The following is a 7721-nucleotide window of genomic DNA, read 5'->3' on the forward strand; positions in this document are numbered from 1 at the left end:
ACCAGAACATTCCGTGTGGTCACGCTGCTCCCGTGAGCTGGCCCGGCTCCGCCCCGCACGCGTGTTTCGGGAAGAAATTCACTCCCCAGGCTGTGCCGTGAGCCTCCGCGGACCACCCTGGGGTCCCTTCCTCAGCTGAAGTCCTGTCGCTCCTGTCAGCCCTTCTTACGGGACGTTGGTGACACTTCCTCCGGGAAGTCACTAACTTCCGTCTGTGGGAGTCTTCCTCCCACAACTGGATTCCAACCCCCCAAGGGCGAGAACTACGGGTCTACACTGCCTTGCTCGGCTCTAGGTCATCTAGGAAGGGTCTACACTGCCTTGCTCGGTTCTAGGTCATCTAGGAAAGGTCTACACTGCCTTGCTCGGCTCTGGGTCATCTAGGACGGGTCTACACTGCCTTGCTCGGCTCTAGGTCATCTAGGACGGGTCTACACTGCCTTGCTCGGCTCTGGGTCATCTAGGACGGGTCTACACTGCCTTGCTCGGCTCTGGGTCATCTAGGACGGGTCTACACTGCCTTGCTCGGCTCTGGGTCATCTAGGACGGGTCTACACTGCCTTGCTCGGCTCTAGGTCATCTAGGACGTACGATTTGCAGAAGAGATGATTAGATAAATGTGTCTTGATTACGGCATACATTAAACTTCAACAGGAAGATGCTCTAGGAAGGGCTTGGGTCTGAGCTCAAAACCCAGGGACAATATTTTCAACATTTCCAAGCTGAGTGATTAGGAACAAGGTCGTCCTAGAACACGTCTCTGAGTCGGAGCTAATGGCGGCTCCCCGGCAGGGCGGTTGTGCGCAGAGAGAGGAGGTACGTGAGCCACCCAGTAAGTGCCTGAAACGTAGTGTGGCCTCAGCCAGCGTCAGCTCCCTTCCCCGGCCCCCCTGCCCCAAACGGAGGACACAGGGTGACGAGGGACAGGCCTGCTCAGAGACAGAGTTGACAAAGGGACTTTACATCCCAGAGCTCGGAGATCTGGCTTCAGGAAGCTTCTGTCTTCCGACACGGGGCGCTGACTCCACGTGGGACTGACAAGGGGTCCGGAGACGGGGAGATGCCGCCAAGTTGGAGATCAGAGTTATTTCGAGAACCATCTCCGCCCCAAAGGTCCGACCCCAGCCGGAGGCTGCCCCCCTCGTTGTCACTGCGGGAAGGGGAGTGTCCAGCCCTAAAGACCGGCTGGTCCAGAAAGCCCTGGTTCCGAGGCCCAGGGGTCAGGGGTCAGGGGTCAGGGGTCTGGGCTGTTCCAAACCCAACGCAGGACGGCGGAAGACCTCCCAGGCCCGGAACGGGGGGCTCACGACCCCTTCACAGGTTGGCAAATTTCACAACTGACCATTAGGGGACCCGCCCTGGGGGGTCACCCGGTTGAGCCCGTGGGGCTGGTGACAGGACGACTGCGGGCCGTGTGGCGTGAGAACAGCCGTGCCCCCACGCGGAGCGTGTGCGTGTGCCCGTGTGCTCTGGAGGCACCGTGAACGCCACGCGGGAATTCGTGGCACGCGCCGTCCGGAGCAGCCTCCGGACACGTAGAACCCGAGACAAAAGGCAGAGGCTGCTGCTCACGCGGGGCCGATGCATTTCCCGCCACCTGCTCTCGCGGGTGGACCCGAGTCAGCCGCCCCCCTCCCGCCCCCCGACTCCACGCAGGGATTTGCCTGTGTCCTCAGATGTCCCCCGGCGTGGGACACCTGCCCCGCAGGGAGCTGTGAGCATCAGACAGAGGAAGCTGCGTCGCCGACGGCCCCCGCCACACTGTTACAAGACACACTGAGACGCGGGAGAGTAAGTCGTAACAATTTATCAAGCACTGGTAGGAACCGAGTCTGGGCAGCGGCAAGAAAAACAAGCAAGGCATCGAGTGGCGGGAGTGGCATGTCCCCGTCTCCGCTCTCCAGGGTCTGTCGGGGTCCACGGCGCCTCGGAGCTCAGGTGTGGCCGGGTGGCCACGTTCTTTGCAAGCTTCCTCCGTTTCCAAGAGGCGTGGACGCACTGGGAGCAGCTCATTGCAAGCCTCCTGCCCGTTTTGTGAAGGAGAGCATGGAGGAGTAAGTGCAGTGACATCTCCAAGGTCGCAGAGTGCACTGGTGGCAGAGCCGGGCAGCAGGGCTGCTGGGTCCCCAGCCCCTCCACCCCCCACCCCCTCCCTCTCCGCAGCCGTGGCCACGGCCCTGCGCAGCGGGGGCTGCAGGGTGTGCGGGAAGGCTGCAAGACGATGGTGAACCTGCGTCCCATCCAGTGAGTCCAGCGCCCTTTGTAATTGGGGCAGACGGTCCCCAAAGGGCCTGGTGAGCCACGTGACTGTCCCCATCACCATGACAACGCTCCTGTCCCTTGTGTCCATGGCCTCAGGTGATCACCACGCTGCTACCTTCCCACGTAGGTAAGAAAAGCGATGCCTGTCTTACCTGGCGGAAAATCTGAGGTTTGGAAAGGTTGTGTCATCACCCGGGTGTGTGGCCCGGGTGACACGCTGTTCCCTGGACCTGTCATTCCCCGGGGACATCAGCGCCAGGTTGGAGACGTGCAGCTGAGCCCAGCTGGCTCCCATTCTCTTCCGAGGCCAGGCCCGCGGCGTGGCTTCATTTAATTGAACGTTTTGATGGATTTGTGTGGCCAGAAGCCCACGGGCAGTCAGTGTCCTTTTCCCTGAGCTCAAGAGAGAAAATGTCCCTGCCCGGGTGGCGTTCGCTTCACTGAGCCGCTGACTTACTTTGGAGCTAAATCTTCACTCTGGGGCCTCTGTCCGCCGCGGCTGACGTTAGTAACCCCCCGCCCGGGCAGGAGCGTCCTCTTGTGTTACAATGTAGCATCGCCTGGCGACCGCTCTCTCGACAGCAGCGGGACCGAACCACCCTGGTCCTCGCCGGGGACCGGGAAGGGGTTTGTGCTCTCAATGAGCCTCACGTGCGCTCTTCTCGCCTCGCAGAGCTTGTAAGGTTCCACTCGCCAAGTCCGGGGCATCCGTCCCAGCCCAGGTGTCTGTCCTTTCTGAATGATGAGCTCCTGAGAGCGAGGCTAACGCAGCCCCCAGGTGCTCAGCGCACACGCGTGGAAAGACGCCCTCCTGTGGGGTCGGACACACTTGTCTGCGTAGCCTGGCGTACCCGCGTCTGTACACTCTGGGTGCAGGATCATCCTCGGGCACCTCTGAGGAGGACAAATCCCCGTGTTGGTATTACCTGCAGACGACCCCAGCAACTCACACGCTAAAGAGGCAGAAAGTCCTCCCTCTGGGGCGGGGGAGGCTGGACAAGGAGAAACAGAGGCTACAGGACACTAAAGGCGGTGCCAGATGCCACCCTGGGTGGAGAGGCAGAGAGAGTGGGAAAGAGAGAGGGATGAGAAGGCAGCTCCCAAATCCCTTCCCCGCCTCCTCCTTTCTCTTAAGTTACTAAACGAACATCGTCATAGATGTCAGTCATTCAACATTTATTGAGCATCTACTATGCTCCACACACTATTCTAGGTGCTGGGGATACAGCCGGGGATAAAACAGATAAAAGCCCCGCCCTCCAAGGGCTGACATTCTCACAGGGAGAGACAGAGGAAGAACATGTTTATATGTCCATAAACCTACTAAAAGCACTGGTGTGAGAGAAGGTTCAGGAGTACCAGGTAAAACAGCAAGTAAGGAGGATGAGGCAGCTTTAAATAGGGCTCAGGAGATGAGAGAGACACTTGGAGGTGTGGCCCACTAGGAGAACATGATCTTCACTCTCTCCTTCATGCAGGAACAGACCATGCTGTGGCGGTCATGTCCTTCCTTCAATAAATGACTCAATAAGCAAGAGGATGAGGCATCAAGATCCCAGCCATTAAAAAGAGCAGGAATAGAGCTTTTTTGCTCGCTCACTCCGTCTCATCTAGCATCGTGTGCGTACTCAATAAACGTGTGTGGAAGCAACTCATTCATTCATAACCAATAACTTAATTTAGGAGAACAAGGACACGCCCCGTGACTTCCCGCTTCCCTGTAAGTACCGGACTGGAAACAATGTATCACAGAAACAAGACTGGAGGATTTATTAAGCCCAAACCGACCGCCGATGATACGACCCGAGCACGGTTTCGCGTCTGCACTTCCCCTTCCGGCCTCGTCCGCACGCAGAGCGCAGGTCTGGGTCGGTGCGCTGCGGTCACACGCGTGTGCTTTGGAGGTTCGGTTTTTTCCCATTTATCTTCATGCTGTAAGCGTTTTTCTTTGACGTTCACCGTCTTTGTACAGCAACGCTGTTTTCGGCATCTCTAAATTCCGCCACCCCAGGCCGCGGGCGGGCTCCATAGCTCAGTGGTTAGAGCACTGGTCTTGTAAACCAGGGGTCGCGAGTTCGATCCTCGCTGGGGCCTCCTCCTTAGCCGGACAGTTTTCGGGTTTTTTTTTTTTTTTTTAAATCACAGCATTTAAATATAAAATAGAAACTCCAAACTAGAAAAAGTGGTATCTGAAAACGCTACTTCCGGCCGGATTAAAGCCTGGTCCCACTGAAGCGCAGATAATGAACGCCCTTAACGTGACCCGGAAGAGAAAATCCTGGAGCCCAACGGAAGGCCGGGGCGGGGGCGGAACCGCTCGCTCTGCGGCCCCGGGACGACCGGACCCGCGGGCCGGGGCGCCGGAAGTGGCGGCGTGAGGCTCGGCCGGCCCGTTTCCGCGCCCCGCACACGGGGCCCGTCGCCGCGTCACGAACGGAAGCGCAGGCGGCGGCCACCGCGGGACCCGGCGGGCGAGCGCGGCGGCCATGGCGGCCATGGCGGCGCTGCGCCTGCGGTTCCGCCGCGCGGCCGGCGGGGGGCGCTGTGGCACCGCGCCCCGTCGCGTCCCCCGGAAGCCGGCGGGGGAGCGTCCCCGCGCCTTTCCGGGCCCAGAGGCCGGCGGGGCCGGGACGCGGCGGCTCCCGGAGACAAACGGCCGCGGTGTCCGCACTTTCCCTCCCGTCCGCTTTTCCCCGGATTCCAGGCGCGCGTGACTGCGGGTCACCGGGGGGGGACGCCGGGGGTCTCCGCCGAGGCGCGACCCGCCAGCCCCGATTCTCCTCCCGGGTCCCGGCGCCGGAGCTCGGCCGGGCCGTGGGGCGGCCACGGGGCGCCGGAAATGGGGCCGGTCTCCATGGAGACGCGCTCGGAGGGTCAAACACGTGGGCTCGAGAAGACTCGGACCCAAAACACAGACTGTCAACTGTCTCGGTCGTAGTTTTTTAACGGATGACACGCTGGAGCGATGAGATTTTGGATTTGTTGGATTAAGTAAAATATATAATTACAATTAATTTTACCTAGTTTGTTAACGTGGCAACCAAACATTTTAACTTAACATCTGCTTCCGATTGGCAGCTCTCATCTTTTTTTTTTTTTCTTTTTTTTCTGTGGGTTTTTTTTTGTTTGTTTTTCTTTTAGCTCTCTGGATGTTTCCGTGGGACAGTGCAGGCGTGGGGAAGCAGAGTCCTGTGACCGTGTGTTCAAGTTAATCCTTAACCAGGTGCACGCCAGGTAAACCTGCAGACAGAGAACGCCTTTTTCATCCAAGGCTCCCGGCGCCGGCGCTTTGCCTGGAAAGCAGCATTCGTTGAGCTGAAATAAAACGTCTCCCCAACATGGTCTTAAACTCTACAAAGAGCAAAGGAAAGTGGTTCTTAAACTGAGTTCGCTTTGGGAGCGACGCGACCGGAAGACTCTAACCTGGCTCGCGAGGCCTTAGGTCTGCAGACCTCAGACCTTTGTTGGTCTTTTTGCCCCTCTGTGGTCACACACCTGGCGCCAGGTGAAGCGTCCAGGGTGCCTCGAGGAAACAGGACCCACTGGTGCGAGAAAAATACCTGTAATTATGACGAAAGTATCAGCCCTTCGCTAACACTGAATGCCTTTTGGTAAAGCCGTTTCAGATCCTGAATACCTTAGTACCCGACTAGTTACTGGGAGTTACTTGGTCAAGGACCAGCCAGAGTAAGACAGAGAAGTCCCCAAAACATTCCAGTCCCATCTCCCTCCAGCCATCACCAGTCCTTGTTGCTTCTCCCTGTTCCCCTGACACCAGCGGGTCTCTAAGAAGAGCAAGGATGTGCACGTGTGTATTTTTAAACGTTCGGAACTTTCCAGCACCTTAGGCTATAAGGAGGATGAATAGGTTTTGGCTTTCCTGTGCCCTAGAGATTTTCTGAGAGTCCTAGCGTCTTCCATGAAAGCTCACTGGCATCGCCGCGCACCTCCCCCAGCTTCCCAGCCTTTCAGAGTTCCGGTGGGTTCCCTGCTGTGGACTCACCAGCTTCCCTCCCGAGAGAAACCTGTGTTCAGAACGCCCTGAATTTGCTGGGTGTGGTCCTTGATACATAAATTCTGAGCACTTTCCCCCAGCTCAGATACTTCAGGTCAGACTGTATTTTTGCCACATGTCTTTGTAGAAAGCCCGTATGGAGAAAATGAGTGAGCGCAAACATTGGGTCCACAGGTTGGACCAAACTGTCCGAGCTGACCCAGGATTTTCAGCCGTCTTTCGACAGAATGATCCAGAGTTTAATCCCCTCCACCTTTACGTTGATAGCTTCATCTGTGAAGGAGCTAGAAAGCCCTGAAGTTCATTTCTGTCCTGGAGAGTTATTTTTTTATTTTTTTTGAGACAGAGTCTCACTCTGTTGCCCGGGCTAGAGTGCCCTGGTGTCAGCCTAGCTCACAGCAACCTCAAACTCCTGGGCTCAAGCGATCCTCCTGCCTCAGCCTCCCGAGTATCTGGGACTACAGGCATGTGCCACCATGCCCGGCTAATTGTTTCTATATATTTTTAGCTGTCCAGCTAATTTCTTTCTATTTTTTAGTAGAGACGGGGGTCTCGCTCTTGCTCAGGCTGGTCTTGAACTCCTGACCTCGAGCGATCCTCCCGCCTCGGCCTCCCAGAGAGAGTATTCTTAAGAGCTACAAAGGTAGTAAGGAGAAAAAAACACACACCTACGAGAAAGGCAAAGGCAGGAGACCAAAAGATGATCTAAAAGTGATCAGAAAATGATGACCGGTGTTTGGCATCTTCCATAAAGACAGAACAAGAGGAAAAGAATCAGAGGGGCTTGATGGATTTAGGTTAGATTAGGTTAGGTTAGGGCACCTGAAGAACAAAGGTGGAATCTGCTTCTATGGAAGTCTTAAAAAAAATCTGCCCAGAGTACATCGAGCCTTAGCTAACGCAGAGAACACATGACCTTAAAAGGAGAGGGAAGTGCAGTTCCCAGGCAGGTGTGGTGAGGCGTGCTAGTTTCCTAACGTCAGCCTGAAGTACAACCCTGGTATTTTGTGCTTTGTTCTCCTTAAACCAAATTGCCCACTGTTCTGGATGCTTTGTGTAATAGGGAGAACTTGACGACAAGGATCATTTCCTCTGTTAGTTCTTAATTCCTCAAATACCTGGTTCAGAAGTCACAGTCCTTCCCTGAGGGCCTCCAGGGAGGCAGGTGCCGCTCAACAGACTGAGACGAGGCACCGATTCAAGCCCCGCTGAACTGTCCCCTGCTCCCTGGCAACTGCGGTCCAGTCACTTCATCTCCCAAAGCCTCACTGTCCTCATCGTCAAGGGAGGTTACCTAGCAACAAATAAGCAGGGCTCAGAGGTTTCAAGATAATGTGTCAACTCTGCACATCACAGGTAGTCAAATAAAATACAGTTCAGTTTACTACACCACTTGCCTTATAGGGCCAGACAGTAGGTGCTGGGGGTACAGAAGAGAAGCTGC

General features: G+C 56.3%; 1 non-coding gene across 1 annotated transcript; it reads left to right on the forward strand.

Annotated features, from left to right (window-relative positions):
* Window positions 1–4283: 4283 nt before the first annotated feature.
* TRNAT-UGU (transfer RNA threonine (anticodon UGU)) lies at window positions 4284–4356 on the forward strand. Its single transcript has one exon. It is a non-coding gene; the product is annotated as a tRNA-Thr (tRNA).
* The last annotated feature ends 3365 nt before the right edge of the window (window positions 4357–7721 follow it).

The sequence above is a fragment of the Eulemur rufifrons genome, chromosome 11 (assembly GCF_041146395.1).
Source record: "Eulemur rufifrons isolate Redbay chromosome 11, OSU_ERuf_1, whole genome shotgun sequence".
NCBI lineage: Eukaryota > Metazoa > Chordata > Mammalia > Primates > Lemuridae > Eulemur > Eulemur rufifrons.